Raw genomic sequence first — 18,785 nt, 5'->3', positions numbered from 1 at the left:
GTGATTATCTATTCAAGCTTTTGCTCATTGGATATTCTGGTGTTTGGCAAATCATGTCTGCTCCCGAGATTTACTGATGTAAGTTATACTTATGGCATAATTTTTAATATTCACATCTTGAAGAAATCAGGCCTTTGGAGGTTAGCTCCAAAGTCTTGGGGTATGATTTCCAAACTAAGCGGGGGTTAAAAATCCTGATTGTCAGTGCATTATTATGTGTTGTGAGATTCTGTATGTCATTGAGGAGTTGCTACTTCTCTAGACACTGATATGAAATTTACCTATAGATTTAATTTCTATGTGGAGTTGTTCTCATTTTTCCTGTCTCATTTTTCCTGACCTTATTCATATTCATAGTGTACATGATGACTCATATCTGGTAGTGTGAGAAGGCAAACACTATTCTTAAAGATTTGAATTTCTTGCCACTTTCTCTCTCTATATATATTTATTTCTTCTATGTGATTGTTATCCAAACGATTGCTATTATTCGCACATGAGAATGTAAAAGAATAAATAGCAAATGTTCTGTTCATGTTGAAAGTATATATTACTATATTAGGAAAATATGGGATCTGGGTATGTGTTTTTTGCATCTGTGTCTGAATATTGTTCATTGTGTTCATACAATTTGAGGATAGCAATTTTGTAATTTCAATTTTCTCTTTCCAAATTGAGTATACTATTACTGATTTGTTTGGGTGGGGACTGGGGACTGGAGAATACACACTCTAATCTTTAGTTAATTATTTTGCAAGAATTAATTATTTTGATGGAATTGAAATGCATGCTCACAGGACTAAACGGTGGAAAACCACTTGAATCATCTGGTCTCCCTGATTCTGCAATTGATCTATCTTCAAAATATTACTTCGACATGCAGGTAAAATATGATCCCAGAATCCTTTCATGAGTTGTATAAACTAGCTCTGCCAAAAAGCCAACTAAGGCACTGATAGATTTGTGTCGTCATATATGTCAAAGTATATGGTAAGATATGCATGATCAGGTTATTGGAAACATTGTTGTAGTTCCTAAACTCACGCACATACACAGGTGTAACTTTCACCGTGGGTTTTGATATATGCTTGTTTAACACTACTTAGAGGTTTGAACTCTCTAAATTGATGCAAAAGCACTCAAGGTTCCTTACTCACGATCTTCGTTTCGTAGAGTTTGAATAAGGATTCGAACTAACCTAAAGTTTAGAACAACTACAAATTGGATGCTACAATTAAGGGAACTAAGGAGTAAGGTTATAATATTAAAGCTAGGATTTCCTTCCTACACAAACATTAAGAAAGACATTAAAGTTTGAAAACATGCACTTAATACCAAAATAGAGATTTGAAAGAAAAGGTGGAGAGTTAATCCTCCTCATGTGAAACTATCATTAGATGTTGATTTGAAAAAGGTTATTTGATCCTTCCTAGACTCATAGACAAGCCCCTAATGGAAGAAAAAAGATTTGATCCCTAGCATGTATGGCTCACTTAAGAGCTCACACATGCTAGCAGTAGTAGAACTAAGCAATGACTTATCTCTAAGCTCATTGCTTTGATTCCTAACTAGACACTACACCAACTATCATTTTAGGATAGGGTGTAGAGCTAGTTGTTCTTCCTGACAACCTACCAAACCAACAAAAATTGATTTACCCTCACATGAGTTGGATTAACTCCCCAAAAGGGAAGTTAGCTCATGATCCTTGGGACAAGGATTTATAAACTAAAAAAAAAAAAAAAAAGAGAGAGAGAGAAAGGAAGAAGATAAACAATCAAACTCACTGATATATTTATTTTCTAGAAGAAAACAAGTGTTTCCTCCATTAAAACTATTACAAGCTTCTTACAAAAACTAAAAACTAACTTATGATTTTTTTCACTAAGGAACTAAAATAATGTCATGTGAGGAAAATAAGTCAAGGGAGTAAATGGAGTGTTCCCCACCCTTGTCTAATTTCTTCTCCATTTAAGAGAAATCTCATTTCCTCCCACTTGAATCATCCAACCACATTAATTCATTTTTATCCACCACATTAAAACAAAGTGACACCTTGCCTTTTTTTCACTATTAACACCTAATCTAATTTATTACATGCAAGGTGTCAACTTTGCATCAATAATTCGTTATTTTTGTCTTGACATGCTCCATGATTGATGACTCATCCAATCTTGTAGCCCCGCATAGTGGGCCCATGTGCAGTCCAGTGGCGGTCCGGTATTTTGGGTAGTTTTACAACTTCCCGCCTATGCGTAGAGTTCATCGCCCTGATTGTCTGAGCAGCTCTCTTGTCGCATTCGGAGTCCTGGTTCGAGAGGTAGGAGCTTTGGAAGTTTGATGTTTCTGTGCGGATTTGGGAGAATTCATATATACGCCGCTCCTCGTGCTTTATTGCAGGTTTAACCAATATTTCCATGTTTACTGCAAATTAATACCTGCAAAAGTATGAAAACATATTTATTTCATGATTATTAAACACATAATTAACCAAATTTATATGTCTCAATGGGGTTTCATAATACACTTTTGGGTGCTTATCACACTACCCCAAAACAGCACTTTGCTTGTCCTCAAGCAAAGAAAAGACATTAAAATAGATAAGTGGCCAAGAATGTGTAGTCCTAAACTAATTCTCGTTTCGCAGAGTGCGGTTGCATTGACCATATGCAACAAGGCCTTAAACCACTAGGAATTCCCTAGTGGACGAAGTTATAGCCTCGTAAAGTTTTTTCCGAAAAATACTCACAAACTTCATTTATACTACAACGACTCGATGATGTAAACTCGTTTCCTAAATTAATCTCAGATATCCATACATCTCCTTAGCAGGGAACGAGGATTGATTTATTTGAAACTCAAGTTAATATGTAATCAATAATTAAAACATCTACATATGATTATTCATGCGGTGAACTTTTCATTGAAATATACTAGCGGGGTTGTTTCGGATCCCTTGGAGAGCTGCCTAAATGGGTTCTCACGGTATCGTCGAAACACAATTCCACTCAAAATTTTACTACTCAGGTTTTGTTAACTCCGATTAATGCGGTGGGCACACGTTTCCTCACATCTCAATGACAGTCAGAGGAGCCGATGTCGATCAATCACGTCTACTACTTATTATCACACCACCCTACTCCTAATTGAGCTAGAGGTCTTTATTAGGTATTGTGGGGGCTTAGGTGGATAGTGTACAAGAAAAAAATGGAAATGGATAATCAAAATCTACGAAAGTATGAGAGAATAGGGACTTCATATATTTACACTAGAGAAATCCTTGTTTTCTTTCCTTCTTCTAACTGAGCTTTATAACCTTGTTCTTAAGCCTCTAATGGATTTATTATTATATCTTTTTTTTTTTTTTTTTAGATGGCTTAAAAACATGATTATATTTTTCTTTCCCTCAAGCAAGTAACCCGACTTTTATTTGGGACAAGTCTTTCTCTTTATTCTTTCCACATTTCATCCTATTTCTCATACTCATCACTTAGGTAGGTTCTTTTATTTGGTTTAATAAATGGGTAAGGAATTTTTGGTGAAAGTGAAAGGTTTAATGAACGGTTCAATTAGGTGACTAGCGGTAAAATTTGTAACAGGTAAGAATTTTTAGCTATGTCGATCCAAAGAAGGCCTAAATTCTCTTAGGGTTGGTGGTGATCAAGTAAGTAGACGCGTGATTTCTCTAATCGAAAAACTACTCCTCCGGTCATCACACACAAATCACTCATGTCAAGGTTTTTGGTTAGATTCTCACAGGATTTATAGTTTAAGTAACTAACCGTTGGTTCCGAAACTTATCTTGCTATGTACAATCGATGATATTCAAGTACATGAATATTCATGAAAAGATGTATAAACTATTGCATACGTTATTATCTAAAGTTTCTTAAAACAAATCCTAATTCGGATACTAATGTGAGATTTCTAGACAATTTTCATCATTGAAAAGAAAACAAGACTTTGTCACTAAGTACAATTATTAATACTGAAAATAAAAACTATATATAGGCTACAAGATGCCTAATTTTGCTACAGTTTAAAGCACCCCAAATAGAATGATGCTTAGTCCTCGAAGGATCAATAATTAAAGAGAGAAAGTACCGAGAACCGTGGAGCAAAATTAGGGCTAGATTGTTGAACAGAGGGTTGGAGATCATAATATATTATTCAAAAAGAACAAGAAAATGTTCAATAGCACACTAAACATAACACACGAAATAATGAACCATAGCATACGAAACATGCAAAACAATAGCACACCAAACATAAGGTTTAGCTAGATATATGTACAATGGCAAACTCAAGTTTACAATCCAAATAGGGGAAGGTCCGGGCCCCCTCTTTAAGGAAATGCATTTTCTTAGCATCGCTACCAATAGATAATAGTCTGCCAATTTTTCGCCCATTCTTTGTCTCCGGATTCCCTCAAATTGGTCTTCATCTTTTCGTCCTTTGGGTAACATCGAACATGCCTCAGGTATCGAGCGGGACGCTTCTATTGACGAAACCTCAATGAGCGAATGATTCTGTTTGCTGGGCACATGGAATCTACCTTGACCCAGTCATGAAAAGTGGCTGCAAACTGTAGGAAATGTGTCTTCATGATTCGGCAAGCGGTGACTGCTAAAAGTATAGATTGATCCTGAAAAGTGCGAGCTCGTTTCAGGCTGGAGATAACACAACCTAAAATGTTAAATAATGCATGACCCTGAGCTAGTGCACTGAATACAACGCAAGCAGCCTCATTGGCAGTAGAAAAATGCCAATCTCCCATAATGTTTAGGAGTACAAATAACATTGCAGTCCCCATGTTCATGGTCATGCTTGCTAATGGAATGGTGATGTTGCGCTATGGCACATGGCCATCTCCTTCTCGTTTGATCTCAAGACCATCACCATAAGAGTCGCGAAACGCTTGCCACTGAAAGGAACGGTAAGAATTATGATAGATGTACTGCCAAGATGCAGCAGGTTCGTGGTATGGAAGGTCCAAAGATAGGGCAAGTTGTTGTTCGAAAAAGATATGAGGTGTGTCACCAACTTCGGATTGTGAACCCGTCTAAGTAGAAACCATGCATGGTTGAATGCTGGTGTGTCTTTCATATTAGCATAAAAGTATGCAGCCAAACTTCGGAGAATAAGTTTGGTCGGGTTGAAGAATTAGGGAAGACCACCCAATGTTTGTGATGTAATTATGGAAGAGATGGCCATAGGCATTGGAATCCATAATAGATCGAAAGGATTGCTTTCGAGGGAATGAGTTTGGGAGGTACCATGGATGATGAAGATGCAATGTTTGATGAAGATGCCATGGTGGATGAAGTAAAGAAATGGGTAACGATACCGGCAACTGGATGGAAAAATGAATATGTAAGAAAATAGACCCTCCTGTAGCACATGTTAAAATTATATTAGTCACAATGGAAATGATGACAATCCTATTAAGCATTGCATACAAAAGAAGACAAAAAGATAAGACAAAATACATAGTAAGACGGAAAAACGTAATAACATAGATGATTATATACTTATTGACTTAGTAATATCATGGATTCTTATATTGATCTTGGAGATGTATATTTTGCACCAAACTGTTTAGGTCTACTATTTGTTGGCCGAGCTGCATCTGAATGTCCCCTTGGCTGGCAGAGAGTACCGTTTGATTTTCCATTAGGAGAGCGTGATTTTGCAAGGATTGAGAATGATTTTCCAAGATCTCCTCCTGTTCAACATCATGCGTTGCTTGACGATCTTGGAAATCCTGAAGAGTTGTGATGATGATATTATGACGAGCGTGTAGTTCCCTCAAACACTGATGAAGAAGTTTAATGCCTTCCATGGGATTAATAATATTCAGCATGGCATTATCATCAAATAAATGGTCAGAATTTGAGCTTGGGGTGTTCTGCTCATCTATCAGAGTATCAGGGGTCCAAAAACCAACGGAGTAGTCTGTTTGAAGTACCTTTATATATGCTCTTTGAAGGGGTGTCTCTGGAGAAATTATTGGATAACCCCAACACATCATAATCTGTGTTACCAAAGTGGGTAGAGGTGCTGACCTTTTTGTTTTCTTGGTGATTACGTTCCAGAGGTGTTGGATCAGACAAAAGTCATCTCTTTGAGTTTGCAAAATCCAAAGTAGGTGAAGTTGAGGCTTTGTGACTTCTGATTGGTGTAATGTACCTACCACATTATGTCCCAACCAGTGGAGCACAACACCGTGATTCTTGTTTCAAAGAGCGTTGAAGAACCATGTGATGTGTATTTTCGACGCCGCCATGAGATACTGTAGCTCGCATGAAAGTTTTCTTGAATCGAATGATGACTCTTGAACAAGGGACTCCTGGGTTTTTATTGGGATTTGAAGTATGTCGGAGATAATTTCTTTATTCAATTCCAATCGTTATCCATAGGCATTGAAGTAGAATTTTCCATCTTCATATCCGCTAAATTGGTAGAACATCAAAACCAATTCTGGGAATAACCAAATTCTTTGAATGATATAGAAGGGCCCATCCGCGACGTATGATTTCGGTGTCAAAATAAGGAGAAAACCGCCCTCTTCGAAAGTTTTCGTAGTAGTCTTTCTCTGCCGTTATTTTTTCTTGGTTGAGCCATTCTTGAGGGAAGGATAGTGAAAATTGTATGAATAAGAATGGCTGAAAAAGAAAAGATTTATAGCCAATCTATGAGGCTAGACCAATCTGGAGTCCAAGTGTAGTTAATGACCCATGTGATTATGAACAACATCATAGGGGATCCACATTAAGTCTTTGTCATGTCAGATATCTAAATACAATTAATGAGATGGTTTAATGTTAGAAAATACGGAGGAAAGTTTCACAGGATAGTTAGACTTACACGTAATTTCAGAAATGATGATCATAACTCGGTAATAGAATATGGATAGAATAATCGAGCTGCATGTGTAACAAGTGTTATGTATACCTTGTAGCGTGCGCGATTTTCTCTGAACACCATGTGTATCCATTAATTATTTTGGTGAGTTTTGGATGGCCTATCTTTGTTATGGTTTGTTTATTTATTTACTTACTTATTATTATTATTTATTATTATTATGTATTATTATTATTATTATTTTTTATTTATATTTATTTTTTATTTTTTTTTAGAGAGGAAAAGACAACTAATATACACAAATATTTAATACGGAACTTCTCCATTTAATAAGTAACCCGTACAAATGTGTGAGAATTATTTAACACACCATACTAATATACAAAATGAAAATCAGAAAAAAGAAAAACGGTTACATAGATCTAGATGTTCTGGATCATATTATGCATGAGTGACAAGAGAATAATGATAAACACTGTTATCACGATTAATGTGATAGCCCATTCGCGTTGCTCCTTTTCCCATCGGTCTATTTGATTCATTATGTTCAAGGAATTAAAAATTTGTGAAGAAGAATTTGTGAAGAGTGAGAGAAGAGAATGAGTGAAAGTGGAAAGGAGAGTTGTATTTATAAGTAGATTTCTGACCGTTGGGCATCTGACCATTTGGATCAGGCCGTTGGGCTTTGTACCCGGATTTTTGATTTTTAGGTCGGGTCAAAATTTTGGCCCAAGCACAAATGAATTACAGAAATTCCCCTTATGTTCCGAAATGTTCTGAAATTTCAAACGTGGAAATTCGATTCGTTTCAACTCCAAATTGAACGGATGAGATATCGAAACGATCAGCATTAAAAATTCCATCCACTAGAATATGAAAAAAAATCACATTCAAACATTTTTTTTTTTTTTGTTTTTATTTATTTACACTTTTATATACAAATGTACAAGTCGAGAAGAATGTGTTAACAACACCGGAAATCCAAATAAAACAACACATCACAACAGCTTAACTCAGGCAACTTTCATGTCGGCTCTGGGTGAACCCAATCCAATCGATCCGTGGCTTATCCTTTATGTTTTGGGGGCCTAGGGTTCAGGACGGTACCATCCTTGACCAATGTGCAATGGTCTAATAATAATATTACCCTTAGTACATATGGTATAGCCTCAAACCGCCCCAAAACAGTCACATAGAAAACTAATCGGGGTTGGCCTGGTGGAATCCATTGCCCGTACGAACTAGGAAATTCCGATGGTGCATATCACGACTCTCTTTGGGCACCATGCTGGGTGCTAAAAAAAACGAGTATATACATGTTGAGTCTTTTTACGTCAGATCCTCAAGACGAATGTGAGTCTTTTAACGTCAGATCCTCAAGACGATCCTCAAGATGATTGTGAGTCTTTTAACGTCAGATCCTCAAGACGATTCCCAACCTGTGGGAATAATGGGACGACGACGAAGTTTATCCTGCTGAGCTGGTGTCAGACAATAATATACCTTATACCGGCTCATCTCGGATAGAAGATCAAGACCTGGACAAAAAGGAGTTTGACAATTCATACACCACCCCATCCTTTTCGCACGTCGCTTTCGAGCAAAAGTACTACGACCATTTCCAATTCGAGATGGGTGAGATTTACACCAAATGATGAGTTGGAGTTCGCAAGGAAGAGAATAGAAAAGGGAAGAAAAAGAAGGATTTGAAATTTTTGGTACCCATTGTTTTCCGGAAAGGCACGCTTGCTTTCGATTATCGAAGACATTTATACTCGGTTAAAGTAGAGTTTTTGTGGACTAAGGTTCCGCTTGCAACCACACACTCTAGGGATTTTAGAAAAAGAAAATATAAGAGGGCCCGGCTACCCTAATGGCATACTTTTCCCCGCCTAAATACATGGAAAGAAGTACACCAAATAATCTATTAGTGCAGATAGACTGGATCATTAAGTAGAGTCTCTTCGACATCCGGAGAGCAACTCATGATAATGTTTAAAGCGCCGCCATTTACTTGAAATTCGCTACCATCATTTACGTTTTTCACGAGATAGCCTCATAAGGGGGTGACAGCAGAGACAGTGAAAGGACCAGACCATCGAGTTTTTAATTTTCCTGGAAAAATGTGTAATCTTGAGTTGTACATCAAAACTTTTTGACCGACTTTGAACTCTTTTCTCAATATGTGCTTGTCATGCACTCTTTTCATGTTGGCTTTATAGGATTTCGAGAGATCATAGGCATCACTCCAAATTTCCTCAAGCTCATTTAACTGCAATTTTCTCTTTTCGCCTGCCACATTAGTGTTATAATCGAGGCTTTTGATGGCCCATAGAGCACGGTGCTCAAGTTCAACCGGCAGATGACAAGGTTTTTCAAAAATGAGGCGATACGGAGACATCCATATAGGTGTCTTAAAAGCTGTTCTGTATGCCCACAAGGCATCAGATAATCGTAGTGACCAGTCTTTCCTAGATGGATTGACAGTTTTTTCCAAAATGGATTTGATTTCTCGATTAGAGACTTCTACTTGACCACTGGTTTGAGGATGATACGGAGTTGCCACCTTGTGCGTGACTCTATATTTCTTTACTAATGATTCAAAAATTTTATTGCAGAAATGTTTTCCCCCATCACTAATTATAGCTTTTGGAACACCAAATCGAGAAAAATATTTTCTTTTACTTAACAAAACGACCGCTTTATGATCGTTAGCACTACATGCCAATGCCTCAATCCATTTTGACACATAGTCAACTGCTACAAGTATGTATAGGAAGCCATGAGAATTTGGAAATGGACCCATGAAGTCGATGCCCCATACATCAAAGATTTCCACAATTAGAATGGGATTTAAGGGCATCATATTACGTTGAGTAATGCGACCTAACTGGCGGCAGCGATTGCATGCTTTGCAATGCTCATGTGCATCTCTAAACAAAGGTTGGCCAATAAAACCACATTGTAGAACCTTGGCCGCAGTTTTCTTACCACTAAAATGACCACCACAAGATTGTTCATGGCGAAAGGATAACACATCGTTGTGTTCCCCGGTCGAAATGCAACGGCGGATTAGTTGGTCTGAACAATACTTGAAGAGGTAGGGATCATCTCAGAAATAGAATTTCACAGTGGATAAGAACTTTTTCCGGTCATTACGAGACCAAAATAAAGGGACTTCCTCGGTAACTAAGTAATTTACTATGTCGGCGCCAAGGGGGACGAAAAAATAGAGTACAAGTGTTCATCCGAAAAGGAATCACGATAGGTTCAAGATCGATATCAACATCAATCGACAAATCTTGATAAATGGTCTGCAACCACATTTTCGCTACCTTTTTATCTCTAATTTCGAGTAAAACTCTTGCAAAAGGAGAATCCATCGGATCAACCTTTGTTTTGCATCTTTTTCGCTAATAGATAACGGCGAAGTGCCGTATGGTCGGTGTAGACAATAGTTGGAGAACCCACTAGGTAAGGACGAAACTTATCTAACGCATATACAACGGCGAGAAACTCTTTCTCAGTGGTGGTATAGTTACGTTGAGCTTCATTAAGGGTTTTACTCGCATAGTAAATGACAATTGGCTTATCTTCTCGGCGTTGCCCTAGTACAGCTCCTATAGCATAGTTGCTCACATCACACATTAATTCAAAAGGTTTAGACCAATCAGGTGGTTGAATTATGGGAGCGGTAGTTAATGCGGTTTTTAATATCTCAAAGGCTTGTTTGCAACTGAAACTGAAATAAAAAACGGCATCTTTAAGCAGGAGATTGGTTAAAGGTCTAACAACCTTCGAGAAATCTTGAATAAATCTCCTATAGAAACCTGCGTGTCCTAAGAATCTTGCAATGTCTCGAACTGTTTTGGTATAGGAAGTGAAGCAATTTTTCTATCTTAGCTTTGTCGACTTCGATTCCGGCCCTTTGAAACGATGTGTCCTAAAACTATTCCTTTAGTAACCATGAAATGACATTTTTCCCAATTAAGAACAAGGTTTTCTCTTCACAACGTGTAAAGACCTTTTCAAGATTTGATAGACAGCTATCGAAAGAATCTCCATAAATTGAGAAGTCGTCCATGAATACTTCCATAAACCGTTCAACCATATCACTGAAAATATGAAGCATGCAGCGTTGAAAGTACCAGGTGCATTGCAAAGGCCGAAAAGGCATTAGCCTATATGCAAATGTACTAAATGGACAGGTGAACGCGTTGTCTTTTCTTGATCAGCAGGTCTATGACTATCTGAAAATAACCGGAATAACCATCAAGAAAGTAGTAATAGGCATGACCGGCTAAACGTTCGAGCATCTGATCGATGAATGGAAGTGGAAAGTGATCCTTACGAGTGACGGCATTAAGTTTGCGATAGTCAATGCATATTCACCATTTTATCGGGATCTGGCGGAAATGCATTCATCTTTATCGGTTCGCACAACTGTAATGCCAGATTTCTTTGGAACTACGTGTACAGGACTCACCCAAACACTATCAGAGATAGGGTAAATAATACCCGCATCTAGTAATTTTAACACTTCCTCTCGGACCACATCTTTCATGGTAGGGTTTAGGCGACGCTGTGGTTCACGCGATGTCTTAGCGGTTTCTTCCGTGTATCACGATGGGTGCACACATTAGGTTCAATGCCTTTAATGTCATCGAGGGACCATCCAATAGCGAACGATGTTGTTGAATGACATTAATTAAACGAGCTTCCCGATCGTCCGGTTAATTGTGAAGAAATAATAACTGGGTGACGACCATCGGCATCAAGTTGTACGTATTTTAATTCCGAAGGAAGAGGTTTTAATTCAGGGGGGAAGCGGAGGGTATTAAAGATTCTTGAGGAAGGTCATTATCCATGTAGTAAACAGATTGATGATCATCCAAGTTACTTGACATCACTGTTGTAGGGTCAAATAATGGTACTGACTCTAATAACTAATTTACTTCTTGTATATAATCATCGTCCTCAAACTCAGATTCGCTAAAGGAAAGAAATTGGTACACTTCATCTTCAGGAAAAGAGTTTGTGAAATACTCTTGCGGAATGTTGTCAACCCTGTTGACCACACCATCAATGTCAGGCTCTGGAAGTTGTTTCATCAACTTGAACACTGCACATTCACCTCGACCGAAAGATTTCTGAAGGACATGGTCATGGAACCATCTCTACAGTTAATAAGAGCATTAGCGGCAAAGGAACGGACGTCCTAAGATGATAGGAATGGAATCACATGCAACTTCGTATCCAAAATAACAAAGTCTACGGGATAGAAGAAATCTTGGACTTTTACAAGGACGCTTTTCCACAATTCCTTTTGGATACTTTATGGAACGATCCGCTAACCGTAGAGTCATGGTGGTAGGTTTGAGCTCATGAAGACCTAGTTGTTTAAATAAATAATATGGAAGTAAGTTCACACTAGCTCCTAGGTCTAGTAGTCGCGAAAGAGCCGTGTATTTGTCACCTAAGGTGCATGGAACCGCCGGTCTACCGGGGTCCTTGTATTTTACTATACCATTGTGTTCGGTGATGGAGGGAAACCGCTCAAAATGAGGAACGCTTGTTGAGGAACATTAGTTCTCTTTTTGTGGTGCACATATCTTTCAGAAATTTTGCATGTTTTGGTAATAGTTTTAAGGCATCAAGAAAAGGTAAGTTGATTGTTAAATTTTGAAAAGTCTCTCGAATTTCAGCAAAATTCTCATCAGGTTTATTCTTTGCCAAGCGTGCAGGAAACGGTGCCTTAGGGCTGAATTTGGCAAAAGGGTCTACATGCATGTTTCCTACATTCGGAGGTGTTGACTTTGTTGAATTTGGGGAATCTTCCGTAGGTTCATTATTAGAAATAGATTCCTTGGAACCCTCTTTTCCCTTTGGTTGATCATCTGGCATACGTATTTGATTGTCTACAGTTTTTCCAGATCGTAAAGTAGTGATTGCATGCACCTCACCTTGGTTGGGGGTGCTTGGACCAGGGGCATTGGTGAGTTCAAAGGCTGTGTTTGTTGGTTTAGGGTTTGGAACTGCTTGTCGCAGAAACACGCTTCGACTCTTTCTTGTGCCAATTGCTGAAGTGATTGTTGGATAGACGCGTTAAAATTTGAGATTTGTTGGTTCATGTAAGCCAAGAAATTCTCATTTGTCCTATCCGTAATGGTTGGCGCAGTTGTCAAAACAGTAGTAGTTCTCGATTATTGCTTAGAAGTTGTTGATGATAGTTGGGATTTGGATTAGCTGGAACAAGGCTGCGGTTGGTTTGATAATTAGCATTGGAATTATTTTGAAATTGACCTTGTTGGTATTGTTGATTATTTCCTTGGCGGTATGGAATAAAATTGTTGGTAGGTCGAACAGGTGGATTTTCGAAACCAGGAGGAGCCCCCATTTGTTGGTTATTTTGGCGCCAAGCGAAATTCGGATGTTGTCTCCACGGTGCATTGGGAATGTTGAATGCACATGCCTCCTCCGATTGTTGAGTAGGGGAAACATATAACAAGGGACAATATGCATCAGGATGGTCAGGACTAAGACAAAGGACACAAGGGGCGGTGTCAACGCTCATGACCGGTTTTGTAGTTGATCGTTTACTTGAACCGCAAGGGCATCTACTTTTTAGTTAGGGATTCTATCAAATTTTTATTTCGGGATCGGGTTTTACCTCAAAAATAGATGTGGCCTTTGTAACATTGTCCTTTGATGACCGAGAGGCGACTTCGGTGTTACCCCAAAGGTGTACCTTTTTTTTCTTGTTTTTCAAGAAAAGTATAAGCTTCAGAGCTCCTTTGTCCATGAAGCAACCGCCGTTCATTATATCAAGAGTTTCTTTTTGATGATCGAAAAGACCATTAAAGAATGAACGAACAAGGACGACTTTGTCCAAAGTTGGTGATGAGGACATTCTAACGTAAGATCGAGAAAACGACTCCATGCTTCAGAAAAGGATTCATGAGGATTTTAACGAAAGAATTGAATTTTCCGAGCATTTCGGTTTTTTTTCTTAGTGTAAAATTGAAGCATAAAAGCTTGAACTAGTTTATTCCATGTGTCTATAGATCGTGGTTGTCTTTGTCTGCTAGCCGATTGATGCTTTTTCCGCTAAAGTGAATGGAAACAAATGCAAGAGTTGTTCCTTAGAGATCTGGATGGTGAAATGTTGTTGCCACTTGTTGAAGCCGACGAAGATGATTGTAAGGTTTTTCGTGCTCCAAACCATGATATATAGGTAACAAACCGAAAACGCTTTGGTGGGATAATGAAAATCACCGACAATGTCCTCAAGTTTGATCACGGGAAGAAGGTCCTTCCTGTAATGCAAAGATAGAAGTCCGAGAGGGGCTTCTCTGGCAGTGGAGGAGGATCGTCGGCCATAATGACGAAGTTGATGACGACGAAGGATTGTGATGAAGGTAATTAGCAGTAGAAGAACAATTTTTAGGTGAGAACTTACGCAATTGCTTATCATATTTTTTTCGACGATAGGTATGTTCAATATCTTTAGTGGAACCAGACCTTAATCTCATGCAAGCATAAAATTAGATCTAACTCACAGAAAGAATTTTAGTAGGACTCGAATTTTATTATTATCTTAAGCATTATAGTTTAACAACATATGCCTAAGCTGCTGCTAACGTAGCAGTGAAGCTAGGAATACGTGTGCATAAACCAACAGCCAGGTCACAAGAGAGATATGAGGGAGGCTTTCCGTGCAAGCACGGTTCTAATTAAGTAACCTCAATCTTTCAAGTTTCCTAGACACCATTGGAATATGATTAAGATGTATGGAATTAAATTTTATGCAAAGCGGTATTAATTTTAATTTATTATTATTATTTTTTTTTAAGATTTATGCAAGGGTTAAACTACAAACATGCAAATACGATCTACTCAGACAATACTAGGTGCAGTAGCATGTGAAGATACTCTACTCATAATGATATAGCTATACCGAATAGGCAAGCTTGTGTCATCAATAAATACTTCCATACGCATGCAAAATATACATCGATTAATAATGGATATGTACGCTAATTTGTAAATCGATATTACGTAAACGTATATCAACAGTAACAGGCAAATTTGAATCACTCATACGTATCGAAATACATTAGCATGCATAGATAGTATACATATGCAGATAAATACGACAAAACTAAACATGCAAGGTATTATACATAAACTAAAATACGACTATTGTATTGCATAATAATTCGATTTCGACAATACTCATTGAGATTGCGAATGTCATATAGAGAGCAGCTTTACCCCGTAGGGTTTAGAAACAACTTACCCAACTCAGATTTTAACCCTCGTTGGAATGTTCTCCTCTTTCTTGACAAAATCGACTTATTAAACAACACCATTTTCTAAAATGATGATTTTGGAGGGGAAAACAGTTGATTTTGACCTCAAAAATGACCTCCACCGAGCAAAAAACTCGTCCACCGAGCAAAAGCTCGGTGGAGACAGCGTGCGCGCCGTCGAGATCTTTTCGAATTGAGCTCACACGCGTGATTCAGAGAACCGTAGCCAAAGTTATGGCCAAAATACCAAAACACATCCTAATTACTATGTATAACTCCTAAGTTATAGATGCTAACATGCAAATAATCACTCATTCGGTAATATATATGCTAAACATGTGACTTAGATATAGATATATATATAGATAACCATGCAAAACAGTTCCATTTGTATGTATATATACATTAATATGTAATTCATGACCAGTTAACCGCATATATATATTCACATGCATATTCACATGATTCATGCATAATTCTAGGCTAATACGTAAATAATAATCCATAAATTTTTCCTAATACTATATACATGGCATACATGCAGAAAAAACATAAAAAAAAATTACAATAATACTGAAAATTTGGAACCTGTAGCTTCCCGCTTTTTCGCCCTTGAACTGAAACAAACGTTTTAATTCGTCGACGCGATTAATCCCAAAGGATTATTGAATTTTTCAGGTACAGGGCCAGATATTTAGGCCTGCGCGCGCGACTCGACACAGGTGCACGCGTGTCAGTTAATTCAGAATGATTTCAACTTTTTACAGCACTCTTATAATCGCCTGCAGTGATGTTTCCCAGTCCTAACTTTTGGTACCTGGAAGTGGAACAAAAAATTTGTGAGCGAACAGGTCTATTGCGAGGTAAAAATACGAATTTGAACGAAAAAAAATAAAAATAAAACGTAAACGAACGAAAAGGAAAGGAAAGAAGAGAATGGGGGTTCCCCCTTGATGCAACTTATGATCTGTAGCACAAGTTCTATGGCTTTAGAACAGCAGCGGCGCCATTTAATATATGCTTGTTTAACACTACTTAGAGGTTTGAACTCTCTAAATTGATGCAAAAGCACTCAAGGTTCCTTACTCACGATCTTCGTTTCGTAGAGTTTGAATAAGGATTCGAACTAACCTAAAGTTTAGAACAACTACAAATTGGATGTTACAATTAAGGGAACTAAGGAGTAAGGTTATAATATTAAAGCTAGGATTTCCTTCCTACACAAACATTAAGAAAGACATTAAAGTTTGAAAACATGCACTTAATACCAAAATAGAGATTTGAAAGAAAAGGTGGAGAGTTAATCCTCCTCATGTGAAACTATCATTAGATGTTGATTTGAAAAAGGTTATTTGATCCTTCCTAGACTCATAGACAAGCCCCTAATGGAAGAAAAGATTTGATCCCTAGCATGTATGGCTCACTTAAGAGCTCACACATGCTAGCAAATCAAACTAAGCAATGACTTATCTCTAAGCTCATTGCTTTGATTCCTAACTAGACACTACACCAACTATCATTTTGGGATAGGGTGTAGAGCTAGTTGTTCTTCCTGACAACCTACCAAACCAACAAAAATTGATTTACCCTCACATGAGTTGGATTAACTCCCCAAAAGGGAAGTTAGCTCATGATCCTTGGGACAAGGATTTATAAACTAAAAAAAAAAAACACAAAAGAGAGAGAGAGAGAAAGGAAGAAGATAAACAATCAAACTCACTGATATATTTATTTTCTAGAAGAAAACAAGTGTTTCCTCCATTAAAACTATTACAAGCTTCTTACAAAAACTAAAAACTAACTTATGATTTTTTTCACTAAGGAACTAAAATAATGTCATGTGAGGAAAATAAGTCAAGGGAGTAAATGGAGTGTCCCCCACCCTTGTCTTATTTTTTCTCCATTTGAGAGAAATCTCATTTCCTCCCACGTGAATCATCAAACCACATTAATTCATTTTTATCCACCACATTAAAACAAAGTGACACCTTGCCTTTTTTTCACTATTAACACCTAATCTAATTTATTACATGCAAGGTGTCAACTTTGCACCAATAATTCGTTATTTTTGTCTTGACATGCTCCATGATTGATGACTCATCCAATCTTGTAGCCCCGCATAGTGGGCCCATGTGCAGTCCATTGGCAGTTCGGTATTTTGGGCAGTTTTACAACTTCCCGCCTATGCGTAGAGTTCATCGCCCTGATTGTCTGAGAAGCTCTCTTGTCGCATTCGGAGTACTGGTTCGAGAGGTAGGAGCTTTGGAAGTTTGATGCTTCTGTGCGGATTTGGGAGAATTCATATATACGCCGTTCCTCGTGCTTTATTGCAGGTTTAACCAATATTTCCATGTTTACTGCAAATACCTGCAAAAGTATGAAAACATATTTATTTCATGATTATTAAACACATAATTAACCAAATTTATATGTCTCAATGGGTGCTTATCAGGTTTATATGTTTCATAATACACTTTTGGGTGCTTATCAGGTTTTGTCGTAATATAGTGACTCTTCTCTTGATTTTTGTAGGCTTTCTGTTTCTATGCTGAAAAAGAAGTTTTATGAGAGCCTTGAATAGTTCGAGTAGGTCTCATTCAGAACTCTATTGCTCTTCCCACCACTACACCCTTTTCAAACCAAAATAGAGTCATCTTCGAGAAAGTGAAACCTCTTATAGATGCTGCAAGCACTTCAAGAGTCAATGTAGTATGCTTACAAGTGAGTCATTAACGAAGACAAACTATGTACATGAATAATTTTACATAATTGTGACATCCACAAATATCATACATAGATGTATTTTCATCTAATATTAATATTTCAAAATGTGTTTATATTTTGATCCCAAGAGGCATGGACAATGTTGTTTGCATTTTGTACCAAAGAGAACAGATGGTGTGAGTTTGTTAAGCCAGTCGATGGGGAATCGGTCCAATTTCTTTAAGACCTAGCATGAAAATATAATATGGTCATAGTGAGTACAACTCTCGAGAGGGATGTGAACCATGGAAAAACTCTCTGGAATACTGTTGTTATAATATAATAATTAGAAATTATGGTAATATATTAGGCAAACACCACAAGGTAAATATGTGCTAACACTATTGTTTATTGGTTTTAATTGTTGGGATCAACTACTGATGTTGTTTGAACATTTTCTGAATGGTATGTGCAACATAATCACATACCATGTGTTTGATACTGCATATGGGAAGATAGTTGTTAACATATGATATGGAAGGCATCATCCTTTGAACTGGCTAGCCTTCGATTTGAATGGTGTTGAGATTGTCATCAACCCTTTTGCTACTGTTGGCGAACTCAGTGAACCAATGTGGCCCATTGAGATTATCTTTTGCCCTTTTTACATTATGCTGCAGTTGCCATAATTGGATTAGTTCTTTTGATGCCGGTAAATTAATCATGTATAATTTCATCTCTAACACATTCAATTGTTTATAGAAACTAAAAAAGAAGTTACGCAAGCTATCATCCATTGCGTCGTCAGAGATTTTAAAAGAGTCCAGTACTAGCATAAAGTAAACTTTTGTTGCGAGAGCCTCCTCAAGCACCTCCAACACTAAGAATGAGTACAAACTACAAAGT

The 18,785-nt window shown here is 37.6% G+C and overlaps 1 pseudogene; it reads left to right on the top strand.

Moving 5' to 3' along the window:
- Nucleotides 1–772: 772 nt before the first annotated feature.
- On the top strand, nucleotides 773–18,568 carry LOC147498842 (beta-ureidopropionase-like; annotated as a pseudogene).
- The last annotated feature ends 217 nt before the right edge of the window (nucleotides 18,569–18,785 follow it).

The sequence above is a fragment of the Coptis chinensis genome, chromosome 5 (assembly GCF_015680905.1).
Source record: "Coptis chinensis isolate HL-2020 chromosome 5, ASM1568090v1, whole genome shotgun sequence".
NCBI classification, from domain to species: domain Eukaryota; kingdom Viridiplantae; phylum Streptophyta; class Magnoliopsida; order Ranunculales; family Ranunculaceae; genus Coptis; species Coptis chinensis.
Note: the sequence above shows the minus strand (reverse complement) of the source record. Positions and strands in the feature narration are given on the sequence as shown.